This window comes from Aythya ferina (assembly GCF_964211825.1).
Source record: "Aythya ferina genome assembly, chromosome: 2".
Lineage (NCBI taxonomy): Eukaryota > Metazoa > Chordata > Aves > Anseriformes > Anatidae > Aythya > Aythya ferina.
The window spans coordinates 83,187,589-83,214,057 of NC_140297.1; the positions used below are offsets into that span (position 1 = coordinate 83,187,589).

A 26,469-nucleotide genomic window follows, 5' to 3' on the forward strand; every position below is an offset into this window, starting at 1 on the left:
CTTTCTTTGAGAAGCACTCAGAAAACCTTCAGTGCTGCTGGCATTGACACCCTGTGGGAAAACCTGTCAGTGCCAAGGAAGAGGAGGCGATGTTTATTATATGCAACAATTGGGTGGCTCTCTGCCAACAAGAAATGAAGTCCAAGGGTCGCATATGCTCTTGCTTTGCTCCCTGTTCTGAATGAGCCCCAAGGATCCCCAGAAGGCAGCTGTTGCTATAGCCTTGTGCTGCAGGTTCTTTGTTGGTGTTTCGAGGATTGTTTTTTAAGTTATTTTGCTGGCCACAATTTACATCTGTTTCTCCCCGAGTTGGTGGATGGTCAATTAACTAGAGTTTGGAGAAATCAGCAAGTTTTTGTTTGCAATCATGAATGCAAATCTTTCTCTGCCTTCAGTCTGAGCTGATTTGCAAAGACAAACAACTGAGATAAATACAGTTACAACACTGCCTGGTTCAGAATCAACTGAATATTCAGCTCTGGGAGCACTGCATGATTTTTAGGTAAAAGCATAGATCAGTCCAAATTTACTTCATGTTTGAAAGAGATCCATCGCCAGATGGGCCTGCCTTTGAGCCAGGGGCTGACACTGTCAGACTGTGCTTCCTTCCCGGGAGCAGCAGCAGCAGCTTCAGGGGAAATATTCAGAGGGTAAAAGCTGAACCATGAGCAGGAGCCTCCCACTTTAGTCTTCTGGGTTAACTCCGCTTCCTCGGCTTCTGCTTTGCATGGTCAAGGGAAAACAGCCTCCAAATAGTTCCCTGGTTATTCACCTGACTCCCCTACTCTTCAGCCCATGCTGTTCATCTTCAGCTTTGCCAACATGCCTGTTGGGATGGCCAAACTGGAAGACCAGTAAGGGGAAGGGTCCAGCTTAAAGGAAAAAAAAAAAAGGCATGAAAACGTGGGGAGGGGAACAAAGAGTTATAAACCAGTCTGGTTTCCTGATCCCATTCAGAGTGGGATCACAAGCCACTGTGCTAGCATGCCTGAGAGGGGCATCTGGAAAGGAGAATGGGAAGTAAGGGCAGGCAGAGAAGGATCAAGCACAACACCATGCCAAGCCACGACCTGACAGGGATCTGGGCCCTGTAAGCCAGCACTGCTGCCGGAGCACCCCTCTGATCATGCCACACCACAGTGCAGCCTGAGAAGCTGTTCAAAATCCCTGCAGGCCTTCAAAAGAAGGTATAGTGTCTGTAGCTTTGGTGGAGAAATAAAAACAGAGGGTATGTTTCATTGCCTGTCACCTTTTATGATTAGATACTGATCTAGAGTCCACTGAATTCATTTGAAAGGCTGTTACTGAGTGCACTGCTTCGGATCCAGGCTTCAGATCAAATATTTTAAAGACTTTCTCAGTTCTTCCACTGGATGCAAAGCACTGAGAAGGGAGCATGAGAAAAGACACAAAAAAGGAGAAGGGAACACAGAGACAGAAACAGCTGTACACCATTGAAACAGAATGTTACTACGAGATATAGTTTATAATAATTAGTTGATCAACATGCTACGCAAGGATTTTTTTTCCATTTTGAACCAGTAGATGCACAGATGGGGTCTATAATAGAACTGGCATGTCTCTGGATTTTTTTTTTAAGGCTGCATAATTTTACAGCCGCTACAAACATTTGTGAGTGTTGATATAGTGCTAAGAGTACTCAAACTTCAGAGAATTGACATTGTCAGACTGGCTTCCCGCCCACCAGGTGACATTGAAATTGCAGTAGGCCTTGTCTGGAGCCACAGCAGTGGCTATGGCCAGATTGTGTAGATCCACAAACTGCTCCTAAGTAGTGGTAATAGCAGTACTAATAGCAGCAGTAGCAATGTGACTGGAAGTCATTCAAGAAATGTAATTTTCCCCGTGTTTTCAGCCAGAGGCACAGTGACAGGTAGGTTCATGAGGATCAAGCAACAGATCTGCTTTTGAGGTAGAATTAGAAATGAGCTCTTCCAGCTCCAGTTGCAGTACTTTTGCCATATACTATACAGTTTCCATGTGAAAGAGGACATCAGTGCATCATACTCATCTAGGCCACAACAACAAACGATGTTCAAGAGCATTCCCAAGCACCCCAATGTGCTCCTCTCCACCTGTTAATTTCTCAAATGTCCTCTCTGTCCCAAATTTACCCCTTCCAGCCACACTCTCTTCAAACCATCGCCAGACACAGACCAGCAGTTGGGATGGTCTCAGGACCTTCTCCAGAAGGTGCTTCACCCATGACGAGCCTCTTCTGGACGTGATGATAGCCACTTTGCCCAAAGGTGGCCTACTGCTTGGGCTGCTCCCGGGCACGCTGCACTTACTGGGTCTTCTCAGTGCCAGTTCTCAGGTGTACAAAGCGGCCACATTTCTATAGCAAGTTTGAGGAGGGATCATTACCTCTTTCTCATTCATCTCTGCCAGTGAGAACTGAAGAAAATGAATCAAGCAACACCATCAGGAAGAAAAAGCCTCAGAAAAGGAAATGTATGTCAAGAAATGTGTATTCTGAGCCTCTCCAAGGACAGTATACAGAATACTTTTTGTTCTGGGATTTCCACAAGGGAGCAATTAACTCCTGGAGATTAGCAAATAAATATGTGTCAAGATTTTAAAACCTGGATGTGTTAGAAAAGATCAGCACTAGCAGAAGTCATACAAACATGCCTTCAAAATCCATCTAAGTGCTATCAGCTGAGCCGATCTCCACTAGTTCACACTAAGTACAAGGGGTCCCCTAAGCAACTCAACACCCTTGAAATACCTCCTTAAAGAGTACAGCTATAGCAGAAAAGACTAACTTTAAGCTATGTCTCTATCAGAGACACACACATTAAAATATTACGCTGAAAGAAGCTATTCCAGCATTTGGGCACTCCTAGGGTTGGTCTAACTATTCTGCACAAGTATTGGAGGATGAGTCCTGATCCCTTAGAAAGAACCCAGTTATATGCCACTGCAGTCATATTTGTGAGTGTTTTTAAAGAAAGACCCTTATAATGCTAATCTGAGCTCAGTGGTTAAGCAATAAAACTGCAGTTTTATTGGCCTTTATTACCACACAGGTCTTAAAATCTCTGACATGTAATATGGCATCTAAAAGTGACACTTGACACTGGCTTTTAAAAGCACAGCTATCTTAGACAGGAAAAAAATAGAGTAAAAAAATAGTAATAATCGAGGCAACCACAATCCAATAATCTAGTAATCAAGAGCATATCTGACGGGCCTCCTGTTTTGGATGGGCTCTACTACAAACAATTACCAACATCAGTGAATCAACAGCCCTGAGAGCTGAGACTAGTACTGGCAGCCACTGCACAGTCCAGCATCAGGATGAACATCTCTGATCCAGAATATGTTGCAAATTATGAGACATCAGGTAAAAAAGAGAAAAAAAAAAAAGTGAAAACAACAACAAAAACCACAACAACAGAAATCAAGCACTTGAGCAGCTAGCATAGAAAATGCAATGCCATGCTAGTCGAGCCACTCTTTTTTTCCAGTATATTTGTCATTCACATTATTGCCTCCTCAACAGCTGGTAGCTGAATTCCCATCACACAAAAGCTTTTTGGAGAGAAATCCCTCAGAGACAGCCGACTTTCCCATTTTTTTTCTTAATTTCTTTAGCTCTGGAATGCCCACCCACAGTTTTGGCAGCCTATTGCAGCTCTCTATTCAGTATAAGTTCTTTTCTTGCTCAGCTATTTACGGCTCCCAAATACTGCAAAATGTCTGCAGGGCTCTTATTAAAAATAAATAAATAAATAAATAATAAGAAAAAAATCTTATCTTAGTAGTGAGAACAAATTTGGAAATACAGAAATATTTCCATATACATCCTATTTTTATTTATTTATTTATTTTTAACTCTCTTTCCTGAGTGCCTTCAAAATCATTCCCTACTGTGGGTAAACACAAAAAAAAAATACCATCACCTATAGCAGCAATTCTCATTTTCAGGTTGTGAACCACCATTTATCCACAGTGCTTTTCCTCAAGAGATGCTTGAGTGGTCCTTAGAGGGAAAGGGTTGCAGACATACTAATGTTGTTATAGTACAGACTAAAAGGACTCTATGACCATCTTTTGGCATTATAAAGTGCTTTTGTAGAGTGTGGGAGTTCTTACTTACGGAACAAAGCCCTGTGATAACTCATGAAAACACTTCATAGTGCCATGAAAGGATATAACCAGAAATAACAGCTATATTTGTATTCTAGGTTACATTCTTCAGGTTATTCATGAACCTTAGACTTCAATAAGCCTTAGTAGTTTATATAGATATATATGTATATATATATAATTTATTTTAGTTTAAAAATATTTTATAATAAATCATAATATTTTTATGTCTCATCATTATACTGCCACCTCAAAACATCTTATGGCACAGTTGTCTCATAGCCCTGGAAAACATTGTCTTCATTGCACTGCCAATATATTGCACTTAACGCAATTGTAAAATAGCACATATGTCTGCTAAATATTTTTCTTAGTGAAGTAATAAATCTCCTGTAGCACAAACAATAAAATCTTTTTAATAGAGTGTATTTATCTTTTGACATTTTATTATATTGACTTGTGAAAAATAGAAGCAATATCCTCATTATTTATATAGTCAAAGTTGAAGGATGCTCGGACCACTTCCTTCCAGGAAGAAAGGATGCTGAATATTTGATATATATGATTAGCTGCAGTGACCTCTTTTAGCATTCTGTATTGTTAAAAATCATTGAACCTTGCAGAGGAAGAGGAACAGGGTGTTTAAGAGCTGACACTCATTTAAGATAGTTTCACAAAGTCATTAAGTTTCTTGAAGGAAACAAGTAACTTAAACTGATAGGGAATTTTTATCACAACATAGGTAAAAGTCACCAACCAAAGTGGAGGGTCATGAGAAACTGCTCGGGGTTTGAAGTCTCTGCCTGACTGAGGCTCTCTGGCTACTATTTTAGAAAATACATTTGTAAGAAAGAGGCAACAGAAACATCTCTGGATGTCAGATTTTAAGACTACAATAACGTTGGATTTCCTCCAGCTCAGCCCCTCAGCAGATCTGCTGGCTGCTAGAAACAGCGCAGAAATAGACTCAGAACCCACCCAGCTCCAGAGACATCGCTTTAATGACAGATGAGTTGCGGGCTCCTTCCATCCAGACCCTAACAAAACAAGAGTGGACGGTGCTCTTTGGGATTTTGGCTTGGGCTCTCATCCAATCTGAACAGGTCAGGCAAGAAGAGACTAATGCAGACACCAGCGCAAGTGAAAAGGCTGGGATCGTAATTCAGTGTTAACTAAAGCACCTTGCTCCTTTCCTGCACTGCCCTGTTGAGCTGGAGCTCACTGCCTTTCCCCAGAACCCAGCAGTTCATGGCCCCTCTGGGAGGCACATCCCAGCTCAGCTGTTGCTGCGGCAGACTGTGAAATTCACCCTCATGGGATGCACCGGTGTCACTGCACCAAGTACTTCTACAGTGAGTTTCCCCTTTTGGAAGAGTTTTGTTGTAAGGCAGAGCAAGGGCGTAGGAAGAGTGCACGAGGCAAGCTGCAGCTGTGGCTGTGCCTCCCCTTCCCTCCCCTCCTGCCCACACAATGGCTTCATTGTCACAAGCAACAACAAGGTGCAGGACACCATTTGTGCTGATCCCCATGTGTGACATGGCTAATTTTGACCTCTCATACAGATCGCATTCTTAGGTACATTTAGGTAGGTCAAAGACCCTATGCCCATCTGAAAAAAAAAGCAGTATCAATTATAAATAAATTATAATACATAATTAATAGCAATACTCAGAAGCAATGCTGTCTGGCACTGCTCTGGCTACCAGCTACCCAAGCTTTATGTTGAAGCACTCTAGAAGATGAATTTTAGCATCATCCCACCACTTATGGGATATTTTACTGTGTATTCCTAGGGTAACCAAAAGCCAACAACTGCATTCATGGAGTCCAATACTGGCCAGATGTACCCATGCTACAATACATAACTGTATTTATTAGCCCAGTGACATAGAATATTGTATGAATCATACAGCACGGGCAGAGACAGAGCCTCCCAGAGCTACAAATGGTCCAGGTGAGCGCAGAGCAAGGCTAACGTGACAGCCCTACCCACACACCCAAACTGCTGTTTGCCCGTGGGCCTTGAATAGCTGTCAAGCTCTCCCCTTTCCCTTGAGAGTGCCTTCCACAGGCGTGCTGTTACAGCCAGCAGCAGTGGCCTCACGCTGCAGAGGATGAGGAGGCACAGGTAGGTAGAGGGGCTGGCCAGCAGCTCACCCACCATGACAAAAACAGTAGCCAGATCCCTCAAGCTGTGGGGCCACGTCCTGCCGAGTCAGCCACGTCCAACGAGCATCTTGCTAAAATATGGGGGATGCTGCCTCAGAGGGGCTTCCTGCACAAGTAGGGACATTAGGTGCCAATCCTGTCCGCTCAGGACCTTTCTCAAGCACTGTGCTCCTTTCAGAAGGATTTACTGAAAAGATTTATAATTCATCAGCCTTTGCGGCTTGCAGCATTAACTACCGCAGTTCTTGAAACCACAAAATAAATTGAATACAGATGAGCAGAAGTGGAGCCACAGACAATGAAAGAGCCCAGCAGCAGAAGAAAAGTGTTAAATAGAAAAGAGCAATTTAGAGACATTCAAATCCTGTCAGTGCCCACTAAAGAATGACAGCAGCGGCCCTCTTTGGGGGACGAGAACTGTGCCTGGAATAGCATTTCACGAGGCAGGAGGTTCATGAATCTGATTTTGTTTGGAGACCTTTAATTGGATTTGTGGGGTAGGGAAACCAAGGACACAGGTCACAACACCATCCTGTTTTCTGGAAGAAAGCCCCTTTTCAAAAGCTGCACATACAGACCACAATTTGCTTCATGTGTGTATTCCCCGACACCTTACAGTAAGTGAAGGCCTGTTTTCACACTTGGCTAAAAAAAACAACAACGATGCAGGAGACATGGTGGGGAGAGCACTGTGAGGTATGAAACAGCAATGACCCAGGCCTGGCTGATAGGTTTGCATGGACAGAACAGGGAACTATTATGGCAGCACCATTATATACCACTAGCCTGTTATATTGCTCCACTTTTGTTTGTTCCTAGCCTTTCTTGGAAAGGAAGAGCTTTTCAGAGCATCACAGAAAATTCATCTGGTTTTTCTTTTTTTTTTTTTTTTGTTTTTGCACAGCACGTTGTAGCCAACCTATGACTCCTGCATCGCAATAGATGTACAACAATTTGTTTTGAAGTCAACTTTTGAATTTTTCAAAGCAGAAAAAGCACTTCCCTCTCCTGCTGGGAGCAAAGCTACATATTGCTGATCACAGTGACTCTGCACAGTGATCACTTCCAGAGACAATAAAACAAACTGTACTTCAGCATTTGCTGACCATAAGGCTGTAAGAGCTTCAGCCATAAGCAAGCTGTACAGTTTCTGTCACAGATGTGTAAATTTCAGCTGCAAACTCTTAATGAACAGTTATTCATTTACCTCTTCCTGTTACATTTCTCAAATGCTTTGAGCAGAAGAATTACTTCTTCACTTCTACAGCTGACCCAAATCCAAATGGCTTCAGAGCTCTGAACATGCACAAACACACTTGTAACCTTCAAAGTCTCATCTAGCTCCCTGAGTCCTTCTTACATGTCAAGAAAGGATCTGAGTCCTGAGACAGAAGCTGTACATTTTTGGAGATCCATTTCCACTACAGCCAGACATGGCAGAAAGCACTCTGCACCAGAACCAGGCTTATGAACCTCCCTTAGGTCTGCCTCAGAAGCCTGCAAAGTTTTTTTTAATTTCTACACTGAAGAACTTTTACAAAAATCTCACCTCCTTTCCATCTCTCATTTTCCTTCTTGGAATAAACTGGCTAGCTCGTGGCCACCTTCTGATGTGCTGTGTTTTTCTTCCAGTTTCTCTGCCTTACAAAACATCCACGTTATTTTACACATACACAGCAGCAGTCCCAGACTTCTACTAATGACAGAGATCTGACCCAGGACCCTTAGCTTGGTTACCTCCAAATGTATAACATTTAATCATCTTCCTCAATTTTCTCTCCAGAAGACACAACTAACGTGGCTGCCCCCATCCTTCTGCACCTTGTAACCCAGGCCTCCATGTCTGGGAGGAGATCCTTCCCAGCAACGGCATCAGGCTCCTGTGCAAAAGAAGCTTCAGGAGTCCATTATGTACCACACGAGCCCCGGTGGATGGCTGGGATTACAGTGGAATTTCAGTTTTTCCCTCTGCGACATTGTAAAGCCTTTGCCTACTCCAAAATGTATGGTACTTGCAAGCTGCTTTTGCCAGGGGTTAAATCCAGTTTACTGACACACCACAAAGACTCCTCTGTGCAACAGTGCCAGAAATGTCTAGGAATTCTGCTTGGCTTCATCTGTATCTTGCTGGATGTTGTACGTGTTATATTTTCATACATTAAGGATTTCTATAGAATTTGTCATTAGCCATAATGGTTTCCAGGAGAATCGCTGGCTCAGCTTTAAGAGTGAATAGCTTCAATCCCTAGTTTAGCACTTCTGTCAGGCTAGGATCAAATCCAGACACTCTTTCAATTTTTCTTTTAGTGGATCATCTACACTTAATCTTAGCCTCTGACAAACAGGATTAAGAAAACTCTCTATTTTTGTTCAAGGTCCCAAACCCATATATAAACACTGTAATTTACTGCATAATGGTAGCTCTTTCAAGACATAAGTATAAGTAGCAATAACAATCGTGCCTTTTTTGAGAAGCTCTTGTTTCCAGAGGTGAAAAACACACAGCTGAAGCAGTATGTGGGTGACCTTCACATGTCTGAACTTCACAATGCCCTGAAAATCCTGCTGCTGAACAGGAGGATCAACACGGTCCCTTCTCACCCAGAAAATTGAATGAGATTAGATAGAACAGCAACAATTTCTCACCTGATCCATCCTGCAAAAGATGTTTGCTTAATTGCTTTGCAGATTTCAGAGGTCAAATTCATCCACTGAGTTGCAGGAGGCATGTTAGGGTTCAGTTTGATTTCAGTGCAGTGAAAAGCCTTTGAGTACAGAGTGTGTGCAGAGGTATTGAGATGAAATCACAGACTAGGGAAGGCTTAATTTGCTAAGATATTTCAACAGCAATAGAATAAATTCCTAAGAGTCTACTATGTTCTGTGATATGAGCTGGTGAAAAAAATATATATATTTTCCACGGAAACTTCAAAAAAAGAGGAGGTAGGGGTTTCTGAAGTGAAATGGTTTCTGTTTTTAATTTAACAAACAAAAGGATTTTCTGCTGTAAAGACTTTTGAATGAAACATTTTTATTTTTAGTGAAAAACCCCTTTGTGGCCAAAACCAAAATTCTAGCTAAGAGAGGGGAATAAAAGGGTTTTGAACAATTTCTGCAAATATTCTAAGTGCAGCTTTGCCTTCTAATACAGCCATGGCAGGCTAGAAAACTACATAAACTGGATGTTTTAAAAGGCATACGTTTAAATTTCACTGTCCTTACTTCCTTTGTTGCTGAGCTTGCAGAAAAAAGATAGAGAGGAGGAAAGACTTGTGAAGCTTTTCTGTGCTCCTTGTGCGCTTGCTTAGTCTGAATCTCCCCACTCAGGCTCTGACATGGGCTGCAGCAGCTCCAAAGGGATTCTCACACATGGCACTGTGGTGTTTTTCCTTCCACAGTGAAACAAGGACAGTGTGTATAAGCCAGTTTTCCTTTATTCCCTCACTGTTCCTGCAAAGAGCTACAGACAGAAACTGTTTACCTGAGCACTGTGTTGGAAGGGTGAACACAGACCTAATAGGAAAGGAGAATTGGATAAGGGCAATATTTTTTTGTTTGCTTGAAAGGTCAGTGAACTCTGAAATACAGAAAGTATTTGTTATAATGATTTATTTAGTACTTGAGGTTTTAACCTAAGAAACTTTAAACAAATGAAGAGTTTTATATGGGAGGTAATAAGCCTCTAAATAATATTCGAGCAGGGAGTATTTCAGTGAGCCACATAGGAATGAGCATAATAAGAGTTAAATTGTTCCTGGTCCAATAGCAGATTTTTCTTAAAATGAATGCAATGAAAGCACCCTCCCCTGAGTATCATTCGTTACTCCGGAGCCAAAATCCTCTCTTATTTACACATAAATCTAGGGGCCTTATTTGCAGGGTACCAGTTGCCTTTGACTCACTTCCCAAGGCAAGCTGCCTCCATCACCCCAGGTACAACACAACATCTGGTGTCAGGCTGTGGCTCTCAGTGGATGTGTTCCAGAGATGTATCGGGATAACCACGATCAGAACTTAATTTTCATACTTAGAGCTAATGAAAGCCCGATGTTGTGGAGGTTTATGTACCAGTGGAGGCCAGCAACATCGGAACAGGGGTAGCTTAAATTACCATGTACAACAGTGTTCAGACTCCTTCCACAACAATAAAAAAAAAAAAAAAAAAAAGCCATTTGAATCTGACTCAAGAAAGGCAAGGTTATTACTCATATCCCAAGGAGATAGGGTATGTGTGATGAACTGGAAATGCTGTTAAAGAACAGATTCCTGTTCTGATAGGCCAAGTAAGTGCTGTTTTCACTGGTACACTGTTAATTACACATTCACTCTTTCACGTAATGAAAAGGAGTCTCATGTAGTGTCTACAAAAGTGGTTTGCAGATTTGCATAGAATGAAATCAGCAGTGACAAATGTCAGCAGTACCATATACTGATGCCATGAATAATGCATAACACAGAAATGTGAATCTATAAGTAGAGAAATAATCAAAACTGAGGATCTTCCCCCCACACACACTCTCTCCAGGCTTATAAGGTCTAATTTTCTAAGCACTTCAAACTCAAATGGTTTCAAGGGTTCTGTTTCAGACAGAGAAAATGGATGAATGGCCACGGCGGCTTCCACTTTTTGATCATCCATTCAGGTCTGGTCAGTCAAACATTACCTGTTGGCTTATATATCTGCCCGAGGCACTACCTGGGGCTCTGCTTGGCTGTTCCCAGCAAAGGCCAGGATTTACCTGTCCGCTTCCCTCCCCAAGCAGGGTTTTCGTAAGAACGGTGGGGCTTATCAGAGGAAATGTGGAGATTCACCACTCTCTGCTGCATTACTTTGGCTTCCAAGATTTTCCATGTCTGCTGAGAGCCTCCTGAAAGGCAGCTTTGGAGCAGTAGCTGAGGGTGGAGAAGCAACCCCTGTGTTTAGCCATACTATATCCCCAAACACTACCAGCTAGGTTACTGAGCTGCACTTTCTGACAGCCTGGCTGGGCAGATGGTACCCAAAAACTGCCAGAGCAGAAATTAATGCTTCCCCACTGGCTACAGGAAGCACTGCAACTGCCTGAGATGAGGGTTTGCTTTGATAATCATTTGCTTAAATAAGCAGATGCCCACAGACTTCAGAAGGCATCAGCACATGTTCCTACGGTGGAGCCAGCATAACCAGCCCCTGGGGGAGAAACAGAAACACCCCAGATGTCTGCAAGGGGGACACTGAGGAATGCCAGGAGAGTGAATGTCATAGCCAGTCTGCAAGGATTTCAAGGAGGAGACCCCAGGCTGAGCAGTTCTGTAAAACACTTTCCTCTGTTGCGACTAGCATTTAAACTGGAATTTGAATAAAATCTGACCTGGATGAGGCAACACTGATGTAATTCTCCACTGTGTAGATTCTTCACTAATTCTCAGACTAACACACCAACAGGACGGTCACCACCTCTCTCCAGCCATATCAATTCTAGAATAGGAGGGAAATATCATTTAGTTTACAGCCAAAGCATTTTCTTCATGGCAAGCTGTACACATTTTATTCAGCAGCTTCTTACACAGCTGGATATCTCCACCATTTATCTTCTTCACTACACAGTTTGTGTATATATGTGCAAGCATTACGTAGTTTTTAATTCACACTCTTAAGTACTACCTGTCTGTTTTCCTACATAGAAACCCACATTAAGAGTCCCAACAGGATTTTTAATCACGTTTCCTGTGCATTATGCACTCAGATACACTACTTAATCATTTGATCATGTGCTGTTTAATCCATGTAAACCTGCTCTTGTTCCCTCTACAGAAAAGACGGTGTCTGGAAATGCAGTAACACTGTAAGACAAACTGTGATCTTTGTGGTTCTGGCTGTGACTGTACACTTGACGTGAAAAGTCCCTTACAAATTCTTTCTCACTGTTTGCTGCACAGTTCTGCATCATTTTGTCCAGTCAGAACAATTCTTTCCGTCGAATTAAAATGAGTGCTTCAATTAGAAAAGACTGAATTGCAAAACCTCAAAGGGAGCAGAATTAAACTTACAGGGGTGACATGCTTTGAGGCATTTCTAGCCATTTAAGAACTCTGCAACTTTACTGTCCTTCCAGTGACTTCAGTGGCTTTTCATTTGTTTATTTTTAATCAAGAAAACTCCAGGAAGGAGGGCAGGTTGTTTTTAATACAGAAATCTAATCATGTGAAGTGAGAGTACTGGGTCTGGAAAGCCAAATACCTTTGCCCAAAGCAGATAAACAGTGATATAGGGTCTTTGGCAGCATGAGACAGGACTCTCCAGGAACCTTGCTTTCTTCCAGAAGCATCATCACAGATCACATAGCCTTTATATATAAAAATGCAACACTCTTATGCATGCATGTGCAAACACAATGGAGTACTGAGAGACTGCCTATTCAGTGGGCATTGCCATACAATTTATGTACGCATGCATAGGCAAAGCTAATGAAACACAGAGACAACTTGGTTTATTCTATGAGTAATAATAGTATATGCACAAAGAAACAGATTTTTAAGAGACTGTTAATTCAATCTTCTGAAAACTTGTTTCTTCCAAGCCCCAAAGACATACCAATAACCTAGAGACAGCATTTCAGTAAAAAATCAAGCCTATGCTTAATTTCAGGCTTATGCCAATGTGCTGCTAATCCAGTTACAATCAGAAGCTAACAATACAGGTGGCACTTCAGAATGCTTTCCTTACTCATAGCACTGGTTTCTGTCAAACACATTTCCATAGTCTCTTGCTGAGGCCAAATATCAGTATAAAAAAAGCTGGAAAGCTTTTTTTTTCTTCTGGAGATGAAAATCAAACTTTTTTTTTTTTTCTTTATCCTTGAAAAACTGCTAAACTTCCAGGGAGAAAGAAAAAAAACCTGTTGATGTACCAAGACCAACCAGGACAACTATGAGCCAGAGAAGGAAATGCTGGATCAGAATATCTGAAGAGCATGAAATGATACTTAGCAACCAGCTAAGGACTTGCATCATCTCAGATGCCAAAACAAACTGGCCCAGACCAGAATACTCTTTTCCCATATTTCATCAAATAACACTTTTACCATTCCTAGTTTTCAAATGGAAACTCTGCATTCCCTCCCCGTTGCATATTTTTACATAAATAAGGAATAGCAAGGAACAAAAATATTGCAGAAAATCTACACTAAACCCAGAGAAAATGTAATTTAATAGACACTGCATGGTGTTAAGGGTATTGAAGAATTTCATCTTTTTGCATAGTTCTAGCACCATGCTCTGCAGCATTACGTATTGGGCATACAGCTGCAAGGGAAGAAGAGTGAAGCAGAAGACTTGCATATTTTGAGATGCTTGTCACTTCAGAGGTTGGGATTTAATACTGTACAGCTTAGTTTTGATCACTGTAAGTTGTCAACCAACCTTCTTTTATCATCTTACCTGCAATGAGGTCCCAGACTGAAGGGACACAGGCCCTTCCAAAGAGGTAAATGGTCTGGCAGCAGAGGCACCTTCACCATTCTGCCACTACCGATGATGTATGTATGCATGTACCTCATTTGGCAGCTGCTCGATGTTTACTTTGGAATTGGTGCTTTCCCAGTAAGATTGGTACAAGATCAGCATAAATAACCAAAGAAGGACAGAGTGGAAATGAGACCCCAAATACTCAAAACTACCCTTACATTGCATCTCCTTACTTAAAACCTCAACATGGGCAGATAAACTGAGCTGAGAGAATACATGAGCAAAATTACAACAGCTCCTAATCTCTTTGGGTCCCTCCAGCCTTTGCTGTCTGTAGAGAGGCAAGCGTGTTTCACTCCCAAAAGCTATGGATCAGAAAACCTGAGCTTGAATCAGAACTACTTTAAATCCCACTGGGCCAAGCTGGTACTTCATACTGCATTTTAGGTCAGGAAGTAACTCATTTGTAGCATGCTACTTAACGTTTCTTGAGAAGACCAGGAGAACAGGCTGGTTTACAAAAAGTGAGAGCTGGGAAAATCAATGACAGTTAAGATTGCTGGAGCCCCACACTGCAAAGTCTTCTCCTGCACTGTTTTGCCTTGGGTTATGAATGAGCTATCACGGGCTGCTCAAGAGCTGGCTGCATTGTATCTACCTCCAGCTTGCATTATCCATTTCTCAGACTAATGAGAATGACAGAGTTCCCCCAACCAAAGTAGTTCAAAACTATGTTATGCCTCTTAAGAAATACGTACTTCTAAATGCTGCAGGAATAGCTCAAACATCTGGACAGATTTTGTACCTTCAAAGCCAGTAAACTGGAGTGACCCACCTCGACTTTCTTTAGGGGTACTTTCCAATTCCAGTTCACCTGGAATTGGAAAGGTGTTTTTTCATCATGTTCAGGTGTTTCAGGTGTTATTTCATCATGTCAGCATAAGTTTTGCCAGTTCTTTTCAAAAAGCACTTCTGGCCACTAGTTTTAAATCCTGTATTATCTTCCGCTCGATGAAGTAAAATTTATCATCTTCACATAAAACTCCCCTTTCTGTGCTAGGTAGCTAGTTACTCCTGCTGTGTAGTGTACATTTTCCGAGTGAACCAATTTGTAAGCCCCTCCATAAATAACAAGGGAGAGAGCAAGTCTGGTGAAGAGGACTTACCAGGCTGCCATCTGGAAATCAGATTTTAGAGATATCAACAGCAAAGAAAGAGTTCCTTGCATTAAGAAAACTCACTTGACTATCAAAAGCCCCCTTCTCTTTTGGAGAGTTAACTTCCCAGGCTGTTGGTCTCAGGGGGTGAGGAGCTGGTTGACTGGTTTTTCATGCCAGGAGCGATGAAAACTGAACCTTGTACATTTAAACACTTTCAGTTGTTCGTGAGTAAACTGCGAGCTAAAGCCATAATTGTGATGCAGGCCAAATCACATAATACTTTCAAAATTATGTTCATTTCTCCACGGTTTACTAAAGGTAGCATGACAAGCACATTGATCCAATGGTAATATTCAGGCCAAAGTCTGGCGTTTTCAAATACCAAAGCCCTTTCCACAGTAAGTGTGTGGAGTTGTGACATTTTCTACAAAGCCCATCTAACAAAGTCAGAATTTGTATTTTTAAAGCGTAGAGAGCTTCCTCATGCTCTGGAGGTCTGCTTGTTCATCCCGTGATAAGACTGCAGAACAGTTCGGTGATGCTAACCTGATCAGTGACACAGCAGATGGCAAACTGTAGTGAATTCTCCACAACAAACTTTTCAAAAGTGCTGTCCCTTTGCTCCCACAAGAGACACTACAGCAGAAAACAGAAAGCTTGAAGAGCAAAAGCAGGATTTATCCCCCAAAGGTTATCTCCTTAAGAGATGCATGGGGGCAGTTCTAGACAAAATTATTTTTACACATAGCTGAGATGACAGCTCTGATCAGTGAGAGAAGCTTGTAATTATGCTAATGCTTACCTCAAATCTTAGCTGGCACTCTTTCCTATGGAGGATTTGGACATGTAGTGTATGATCAGTGGGAGTTTGCCTGGAGAAAGTTTGCTTTTCTTGTCTGCTTTTACTGGATGATATTGGAGAACGCTCTCCCCATCCTTGGATCAGGCCCTGCAACCATTTACCGTACTGCACTAAAAGTGACTAGTGAGCCTCGTTTTCCATCCTTTTGCATTCATGTCATTAAAAACGGGTTTAAGTGTCCCAGATGTGCTGCAGAGCAACCGAGCCTCAAGGTTTCTGCAGCTGTCTGTCAGAACCAGCACTGCTCCCACCGCAGCTCTTCCCAGCAGTGTTGACGGCAGCAATTTTCCTGGTGGTGCTTTGCTTCACTAGTTTTCAGCCCATTTCAAACCACACACACCAAAACTTCTTTCTCTTGCATTTTGGCTCTAGAGATTTTCCCACTCTTCTGGTATTTTTCTCTCCAATATCTTAATCTGGCAACACGTTCAGGGAGATGCCTTAAGAAGTCAATCTGAAGGGGCGGAATTGATAAAACTAGCTTACTTAGGATATTAAAAATCGAAAGGCTGCTTTACTAATCATGTTTCAGTAGAAACCTGTTTCAAATTCTACTAGTAAATGGCTACAGTCATCAAATACATGCCCGAGCTGAGCAGCAGGAATCATTACGAGCTATCTAATAAGAATTTATGCTGCACTGACTGGAAGGCAACAAATCCCAGACACATGCAGGCCATGCTTGGAGGGGAGGGATGGGAATCCTTCCAGGCACATAAACCAGAGATTAATGCAAGTCCTAGTGTACACACTGGAACAAATCTGTCCCAGTCTTCCCATTCTGCCATCAGTACCAGTGACTAGATTGTCCAAAACTACAACAAATTACAGAGAAGAGAAGTTTAAGCTCCCTAAGAATTTCTGTGCTGGAAGCATTACTGCAAATCATACTGCAAAAATAAAATCAATAGCTAGAGAAAAATAGCTTTTCTTCTTTTTTTTTTTTTTTCTTTCTTTTTCCCTCCGAGAGCAGCTTGATTATTTAACATTATTACTAACTCCATTTATTCCTAATTTCTGGAATCCTCTTTTATTTTTAAACATGCAAAAACTTACCATTATTTTTTCCTGACCCGGGGAAAAACTTCATCAATACGGAAAGTGAGGGAGAAAAGAGCTCTGTGAGATGTGGAGCACCTGCTGTTCCCAGGGAGAGATGTGGTTCTGGGACTAGGTCCATGGATGGGCTCCAAAAACTCTGGGATTTAGATTGCAGGATAATCATCTATACCCAGATGATATGCAGTATTGCTTTTCGTTTTATTTTATAACATTGTTCAAACTCAAACACTACATCATGCTTTTAAAACCCTGCATTTCTACTTCCCTTGGAATTATATACATCATGTATTTTGGTAACTCCTGGCAAAAAGAGCAGGAAAAAAAAAAAAAAAAAAGGCAAAGAAAAGAAAATGTCTTAATGAGCAAAACAAATACTTTCTGAAATGTGTTTTTCTTCCATGTTGTGCTTGCAAGTGGGGTCTGCAATTACTGCTTCACTACTGCCATGATGCACAGGTTCTTTTTGGCACCTTTAACCTGTCTTCCACAGTTTGCTGAAAAGCTCAGATTCCGCATTTGCCTAAAGCCTGCTAATTATTCACTGCTGTGATAAAAAAGGCAGGCCTCAAAGGACACTAATCTGATCTATGTTAATAGGACCTGTTGCTGGAGTAACTGTTTCAGCCATATGCAGCCATCAGTGCATCCCCAGCGTGGATGTAACTTTGAACAGCAGGACCACAGCATTTGCCAACCCTCCTGAAAGTCACCCTATAACTACGTAATAGCTATACTGGTGTAACTGCATTAGGACTGGGAGATTTTCCTGGCCCAGCTCCACTGGCCAAAGTTCACAGTTTGTCACGTCCCTGGCTGGTTTTGCTGTGCCAACAGAAATCTGCAGCGTAGGTCTGGCCACAGATCTACACGCAGTGTGGTTCTCCAAAGGGATCTTATTCAATGTCAAACAGCATAGCTGTATTTACAGCATAGAAGGAGATTTATAAACTACTGTGCTAACCTGAAGCCATCCCCTACAAGAAAGGGAATCTCAGGTTTTGTAGAAGATATTCCACTTGAGACCATCACCCTCTTTGCTTTTACCAGTGCAGAATCAGCACAAGCCCACTAATTTCTTTTGATACGACACCAATTTACACCAGTGCAAGAGGAGAAGACAACTGGGCTCTAAATTTGATGCTGCTGCAGTGTTTGGTGCTAGTGATGCTGAATTCTGAGCAACTTTCCTTCTGAGGTGATGGAGTTGGGTTGCTTTCAGCTAGAACATCTACACTACAAGATATATATTTTTTCTACTTAAACTGTCCAAGCATCTAGGGTTTTTGCCTCATGTTAATGAAGACAAATTACTTTGCAGTTGCCATGTGATCTAGAAAAATGAATTAAAGATTATGAGGGGAATTTGCATCAACATTTCTTTCACTGTCATGATTTGTACCAGCTGGAAACCTGACCTCAGAAACCCATGCTGATGTACATGTACGCAGTGCAAATCAAAAAGCACAACACAACGCCATCTCTCACAGTCTTCCAGCAGCACTGCATTTGTCATGCTAACTTAGAAGACACCGCAGTGACAAAGTTTAGAGTATGTATTAGTTTCTTTCCATTCTGTGAGATTCCTGCTACTTCTGTCACATACACACAGTGCTGTGATGAAACTGGTCTTCTACTTTTGTTGTCAGCACAGAGGAAACCACTAAACCACATGCCCCTCACACTTCACAGACTCGTTTAGCAGCTCCCAATTTTTTTTTAGGTGTCACTGCATGGAGATGTGTTTAAATTGTTCTCTCTCTTTCTGGATGGCAGCCAGCACAACACACAAACTTGGGCAGGTTCGATGCAGCCAATGTTCTGACTAACAGTGTGGAAGCATTTCATAGAAGAAAATAAAAAAATAATAAAATGAAATGACTTCCTGCTAATGGCTTACTCCCTTTTGCTTTTTAGCAAATGACATCATAACAAGCCCAGGAGCATGTAAGTCAGAAGCCAAGGCCAAAGAACCTGTGTGAGTTACCTTCTCTTTGAAGTGCACATGCATTTCATTTCACTACCCTGCATGGAGAGCACAGCACTAGAGCTAACAATACCATGTCCTGAAAAGAGCAAAGGAAGATCCTGAGGATGTTGCTGATGAAGGATGTAGAGCTGCACTTCCCTCACAGAGCAATTTGCTTCAGCATTTGTCTGTGTTGTCATTGTCTCACCCATGGCTGAGTCACAGCAGAGCTTTCCAGGGTTGCGATGGAAAGAGCTGAGCGTTCAGCTTTTCTCTGCCCTCCATAAGCTTTATCCGTTTTCATCCCTGTTCTGATTTATTTGGAGCACAACACAAAAAGACAGTGGGGTTTGTAAAATGGGTAAGATAATAGAGAGCAAGTTTCAATGTCCAGGAACACAGGCAGACTGCACTACACTTGGGAATATTTGTGAAACAGATGAAACAGCCAGAATATTCTCAAGAAATTATGTCAGACTCAAAAAGTTGACTTAATAGTTATATTCCTGTTTCTGACACTGTACCTCTATCCCACCACTATCAGCAGTGTTCTAGCACAGACTTTATAGTTTTAGAAAAGTGACAAATTAGTTGCCACCTGCTGACATTTAAACTTACATAGGGCTACAATTCCACGTAACTGTCTTAAGACTCGTGTTTCTGCTCAGGCAAGAGTCTCACAAAAGCACAGAGGCTGGCAGAATATGTCCTCAGTGATGAGTCTCTTACATTTCTTCTTCACTCGTCTTTTACCAGCTGAACAGTAGAAGAATAACACCACTTGCCTCCAGCCCTTGCTACCTAAGTAAACTGGGGTTGGGAGAAAATGTTGTGGTTAGTAGCAGGGCATAGGGACAGACGGACATTAGAAAATTAATTTACGGCAGAAGAGAACCAAAGCTCTGAGCAACTTTCCAATAAAGGCACAAAAACAACTCTCAGAATGGAATTTATTTGAATAGTTGAAAATCATTTAATTCTTGTGAGAATGGGGATGAGACTCAGTGATACGAGAGATCCTTTGCAGTCCTGTATTTCAAAAGTGACTGTTTTGTGATGATTTTAGATGCCGATTCTAGAACTTAGCTGCATATATAGTTAAAGTATAATACCGATGTCTATTCCTTTACATCAGCCGTGTTTTCCTAGTTACGTCTTGCTCTAGCATGTGGCGGGCAGGAACAGACATTGGCTTCACTTCTGAATGACTTTTAAAGGATAGAGGAAGAATACATTTCTTCCATGTAGGACTCCTGCCAGCAGCTCTGGAAGCTGGAGTTGTTGTCCTTATGCTTAGCAATACAGCTATACAACACCACTTCATTTCACTCTACGGAGCATATGGTCTGTCTAGCATGTACTTGAACCACTGCCACTTCATTGCAGCCTGGCTGCTCTGTAACAACAATAGAATATGGGTTTCAACCCATCCTTTTTTCCAGTAGCATCTTTTCAAACCCATGCTACTCATCTCCCAGCTACAAACACAGTTGCAAATCACTAGGAAGCTCAGGAAAAAAATGGCCTGCCAGGACTTGATCACTCAAAGCATATGGGTAAAATGTTTCCAAAAAAAAACCACCTTAGTACACTTTGTATAATTAATGTTTAGCCATAAAGTGAAATGGTTAACTTAAATCTATTGATCAACCTCAGAGATCAAGGATTAAGCCTATCACTGTGTCTCTGTGGAACAGTTGCTGCGTTGTCAGCAAGAGGGTAAAGAAGTGAATGAGATGACACCCTCATGAGCCAGAAAGGGAAAAGCAAACAAAACTGGTGCAACTATTTACACAAGAGAAGCGTAATAAGATGACCTCTCTGGATAAAACTGACAAAAAAATATAAGCTTAACCACATTTGTTTATTAGTGTATTTTTTTTAACAAAATCTTATTACTTACTTCAGAGGGCATTTTAAGAGAGCAAAATTTGGTCAAACTCTGCTGATGGCTTTCTATCTCTTGTGGTGGTAAATTTGCCAGTAAAATTAACATTGTGGAACAGTCCTGTTCCTTTTATATGCAGGGCAATGACTTGAATCCATCAGAATTACTAATGACATGAGAAAAAAATACACAGTAGAAAGAAACAGTTGGCAGTAATGAATTTAAATTCATCTTCATAGTGAGAAAAAAGGAAATGTGTTGTGATAGGCTGACATCTTAATGAATGCACACTTCGAGTTTGACTGCTTGACTTTGAGTAGGGCGTTTGAGGATCTCCAAGGAACAGCATGATTCGACACATGCTTGCTGGTGAATGCAGGAGTTGTAAAAGGAAAACTTAAGATTTTAAAAAGCAGTTTCATAAATTAGCTGCTTTACAGCTTGTACTGTACTAGCATCTTCACAGTCACACTGGAGGAAAAAAAAAAAAAAAAAAAAAAAAAACTTTTTGGTGTTGCCATTCTTAGATTATCATATGTTTTTACTGTGCAAAGCAGAGAGGAAACAGGATATCGCCCTCTTTCTGCAGGTTCTGTGCCAGCCAGGAAACAGGCTATAGACTGACTCTGACAAGGAATTTATGAACTGTTTTTTGACCACACTGATTGCAATTACAAAATGAAAAGAAGAGCCAGAGTAATAGGAAGGCTAGAGAAAACACACTTCCACTGGGGTTTACAGCACTTGACTTATCAAAAAGGAAATAAAGAATGATCTGATTACAGTGTGCAAACACACCTTCATGGTGAAAAATAGCTGGTCCCAGGGGGTTGTATAACCTAGCGCAGAAATGCACTGCAAGAATCAATAGTAAGAAATTAAAGCTAAAAATAGCTATGTAAATTCAGAAATAAAATAGGCAACATTTTAGCTATAAGACATCACTAAGACTGATTACAAACAGAAACAGCAGATTCTTTTTTGGTTTTAGGTGATATAACCTTTTCTTAAAACACAAGCCATCCCTTGTCTGACACAAGTGGGCACAGAGAAGTTCTGTGGAAGGGACTGCAGAGAAAAGGCAAGGTAGGAGATCTGACACAGGCCCCCTTCTGTGCTTCTTGGGGCCAACCACCCTTTGAAATCAGTCACCACCAACCCCCTCGCTCTACAGTTTTGCCAAGTTTCCTATGAAAATAAAGCACAACTTTGTGCTCCGCACAGACGTGGGTCTGTCCACTGCCTCTTACTAGGCAATTCTGGAGCCCAGTGGCCAATTCGAAGTAACTTCAACAGAAAGGTAAGGGGGCTGTAAAATACTAAATTGCTAAACAATTTGTGAAAATAGACAAAAGCGAGAGGATCTCATTTTCCCCACAGAGGAACTGGCCACAGCATTAGACACCAGAGAATCCATTTTTAGTAGTGAAAAATGTGGTGGGTAACACTGCTTTCCTTACTCATTCAAATGCCACATTCGCCATTAGGCTGCAGGGACTGCTCTTTTTTAAATGCCACTGCAATTATCAGACAGATCCCCCCAAAGGAAGATTTTTAATATGACTTCTGGCTACTGATGGCATCTCATTTGACAGAAAATCTAACCTGGAAAAAGATCCCTTCGCAGATCCTTTTGCAATATCAGGTGTGCAGAGAGCAGAGGCCCTGGCTGTTCGAATGCTCCCGGCTGTGGCCACATCTAGGAAGCTCCCATCAAAGTAGGATTAATTACACTCAGAGAATAACTTCTGCTTCCATTGGCCCTAGAATGAATCCAAGTGCTTAATTTTAGATGGAACACGCGATTTCTTTGGCTACTAAAGTTTAGATGGATCACACACCTGGCTCCAGGAGAGCTGGAAACCTACACCAGATCAGTTGGGAAGATTCAATGGCAGGCAGAGCGCAGCCTTTTAGTAGGGTGGGGAGGAAAGGCATTGCCTACAGACATGGTGCATGAAACCCTGGCTTCAATCTCAGTAACTCGACATTTAACTATAACTGTCATCTACAGGAAGGGAAGTACAACAGAAGAAACATCACACAATGTCCATCCATAAGAGGCAGGTATTTACCTGAAAGAAAAATGCCCCAACTCTTCAACAGGACATGTCTGCCTCTTTTATTAGGAGACAGATTGTATTAAATGACCTGTTTCTGCCTGTTCCTCGAGCTGTGACTAAGGCAGGATTAATTGTATCCTGTGAAAGGTGTACTGCATTGCTCATTTGCTGTTAAGGAAACAGAAATTAAAGCTGCCACATGAAAATGGAGTTGCTGCATCTCCACGCAGGGGTTGGCATGGGAAGAAAAGGCATTCCAATCATCAAGACATCATTTCCGAAATTCAGACAACAATCAAACATCTCGAGACAGTCATACCAAGTAACGCTGAGGAAGTGATGTTTTCTGAGCGTGTCAAATGCTTACGTTATTCAGTTGTTTTTTTCCTTGTATTTGTGTGCGAACAAAGAATAGCAACAATAAACTGTAACACAGCTATTTACGATTGCAAGGCATTTTCTAATCCTGTCACACTGACCCTGGACACACCCACGCCTAAAATTTTGAGGAGAGGCAAAGAGACACTGTGTCAAGCAAGTGAATCAGTAGCAGCCCTCTGAGCAATCCCATTCCAGCCCACTGCTAGCGCACATAACCTCACACGTAGGGCCAATGGGGATACACAGACAGGACAGCAAGCCCCAGCCTCTTACCAACACATGTTGGCAGGAAGCAGTAAAATTCTCGCCAAAGTATTCCTCATGACACAAAAGAGGAGAGCTACAGATTCCTTTCCCCAGGGATAAGAGTTACTAATAATCATAGCAATGCACTCTGTTCTCCTGCTAGACTTGAATCGACAAGGCTCTGAGCCCCACCTATAAAGGGCAAAATTCCTCGGCTCCTGCTAGCAGCTATTAGGCAGTGCAATTCCGAGCACAGCAAATGAACACCGATTGGGTGCAGTCAGCACTTTTTCACAGAATCACAGAATTTTCTAGGTTGGAAGAGACCTCAAGGTCATCGAGTCCAACCTCTGACCTAACGCTAACAGCCCTCCACTAAACCATATCCCTAAGCTCTACATCTAAACGTCTTTTGAAGACTTCCAGGGATGGTGACTCCACCACTTCCCTGGGCAGCCTGTTCCAGTGCCTCACAACCCTTTCAGTGAAGAAGTTCTTCCTAACATCTAACCTAAAACTCCCCTGGCTCAACTTAAACCCATTCCCCCTCATCCTGTCACCAGGCACGTGGGAGAACAGGCCAACCCCCACCTCGCTACAGCCTCCCTTGAGGTACCTAAAAAGAGCGATAAGGTCACCCCTGAGCCTCCTCTTCTCCAGGCTGAACAAGCCCAGCTCCCTCAGCCACTCCTCGTAGGACTTGTTCTCCAGGTCCCTCACCAGCTTCGTCGCCCTTCTCTGCACCCGCTCAAGCACCTCGATGTCCTTCTTGTAGCGAGGGGCCCAAAACTGAACACAGTACTCGAGGTGCGGCCTCACCAGAGCTGAGTACAGGGGGACGATCACCTCCCTAGCCCTGCTGGTCACGCTGTTCCTAATACAAGCATACCTTTGAATATGCCTGGTTAGGAACACAAATAGAGCTTCCCTGGGCTCTAGTGGCTTGTCCCTGTTCCCTGGGTATTACTCACTGGGTGTGGAGCTATCAAGGAAACGACCCAAAAGAATGCTGAGTGTCAGTGTATGGCAGGGAACTTTCACCTACCCCTCCTCTGTTGGTTTGTCTGGTGATTCGTCTTTGTATGTCGTCTCCTGTCACGTGTTTTCTGTATCTAAGGCTCTACTGACAGCTGCTTGTTGTGAAAATAATCAATACACTGTACATGAGGGAAAAAAATCCGTAAACATTTTTGGGGTATCTTTCTACATAGACTGCTGCTGTGTTTGCAGCCAATTTGTTTCTGTTGGCCTTTTATATTTCCTGTTATACACAGAATACCCTTCAAGAGAATGTCAAGTTAAAAACATAGCATTTAGATTTCCAATACACTCAAGAAATTATCCAAGACGTTTCAAGCAATGCAATTCAAGAATGTACAGCGTATGTATCACTAAGCCCTGTTTAGGTATGATCAAGGACACATTACCTTGCATTATGGTTTAACTCCTGGTCCTCTGAGAAATTTCAGGTTGAAGCAATTCTATCTGAGTCACATTTCTCCCTCCTAAATTTTAGTTTTATTGGCTATCCTGAATTTGTTTTCAAGAAGGATCTTCTTGGGGAGGGAGGGAAGGAAGTTATCTTTCTTCTCGATTTTTTCTGTTGTCCTAAAAGGGACATATACGTTTGAAAAGGCTGATGCATGAGACAGAACTATTTTTCCAGATTGCCCCAAGAGGTTGTGGAGCCTCCATCATTAGAGATATTCCAAAGCTGTCTGGACATGGTCCTGGGCTACTGGCTCTAGGTGGGCCTGCCTGAGCAGAGGGATTGGGCCAGGTGACCTCCAGAGGTCGTGTCCAACCTCAGTGAGTCTGTGATTCTCTAGCTCCTGCCCTGACTTGCTTTGAAACCTCAAGTGAAGGAAAAATTTAAAAAAAAAAACAACAACTCATCTGCCTGATGATATTGCCATCACCTCTAAAGGAAGGGTCCTGACCGTAATGCTAGAACACCCGAAACCACTGCTTCGAAGAGACTAATTCAGTAACTGTTAGCCAACATGAGACTGTAAACACCGCATAATGATGAGAACTAATTCCTGTTCTGTCTAACATGGAAGATCTAAAAATTCTCTGGAATAGAAATTAGATCCCTGATATCTTCATGCATGTGTATAACACTTTTGCTGCCTTACTTTATAAGCCCATTTTCAAGAGGCTTTCGTCTTCTGCACTCTCATAGGAAACACAGAATACAAACCAGTGTTCTCCTGTGCAAAGAAGTGATCTGAACTGCCATCTGGTATTTAAACACTAGGATTACATTATATACATTAAAGTAGGGCTCCTCGGACTTTCCCTGGTTGTTGTTGTTTTGTCAGAGCAAATTCCAGTCGACTTAAGTCCTTAACTTGAAGGCTCCCTCCTCAGGGTCAACATCTGGATTGGACTCTGAGGTAACCCAGCTCTCCTATAGCTCAATTCATACCAAAGCTAGGACATGGGGTTGCTGTAGGCACTCCAAACTTAGGGTCTGGTGTTCCTACAACATTTCCTGGAATCAGCCTTCAGTTACTATTGGAAGGAATCCATGTCACTTAGGAGTGCTATAAATTTAGGCCTTATTTAAATCCTCAATTATTCCTGGCAGAAACACTCTTAAGTTCATGTTTCTCAGGCTTGTCCACAAACAGCAGGAGATTGAGATTGCCCAAACTGGACAGTAATAAAATAACATTGGCACTGAATTAGTATTACGGGCCACCCTAATCTGCCTCCCCTTTCTTCTACAGTTTTGCAAGTTGAGGAAGGAGAAGGGGGGCTCACTCACTATTCAAATATATATATATATATACATATATGAAATTAAGAAGAAAAAAAAAATCTGCAAAATTCCTCTTAACACCATTAAATCAGTTTAAAACAAGATTGGTAATGACATGTACATAGAAATGATCCAAAGTAAAGAAAAAAAAAATCAATCTAGCCCAAAGCAATCTAATAGCCTTCACGCAGACCGGTATTCCCACATTTATGCACCACTCAGGTAACTGTCAGGCATCTTCACTAAACCTGGTAGGATGTTCTGTTCAGAACAGGCCTTAAGGTGTGGTTTTAAATCAATTTAATTAAAACAGTAGAAGAAGTTGTGTTCATCCTCTGAGATG

General features: G+C 42.0%; 1 long non-coding RNA gene across 8 annotated transcripts in view; it reads right to left on the reverse strand.

Moving 5' to 3' along the window:
* The window catches only part of LOC311432375, an 89,816-nt gene that overhangs the window by 38,518 nt on the left and 24,829 nt on the right, over positions 1-26,469 (reverse strand). For 3 of the 8 annotated variants that reach the window (XR_014690015.1, XR_014690019.1, XR_014690020.1), the window contains one exon: positions 11,637-11,743. The exons of 4 other annotated variants lie outside the window; for them this stretch is intronic. This is a non-coding gene — a long non-coding RNA (uncharacterized lncRNA). Of the gene's footprint in view, positions 1-11,636; positions 11,744-15,986; positions 16,208-26,469 lie in introns of those variants that run through there. One more of the 8 variants, XR_014690021.1, reaches the window with a different exon arrangement.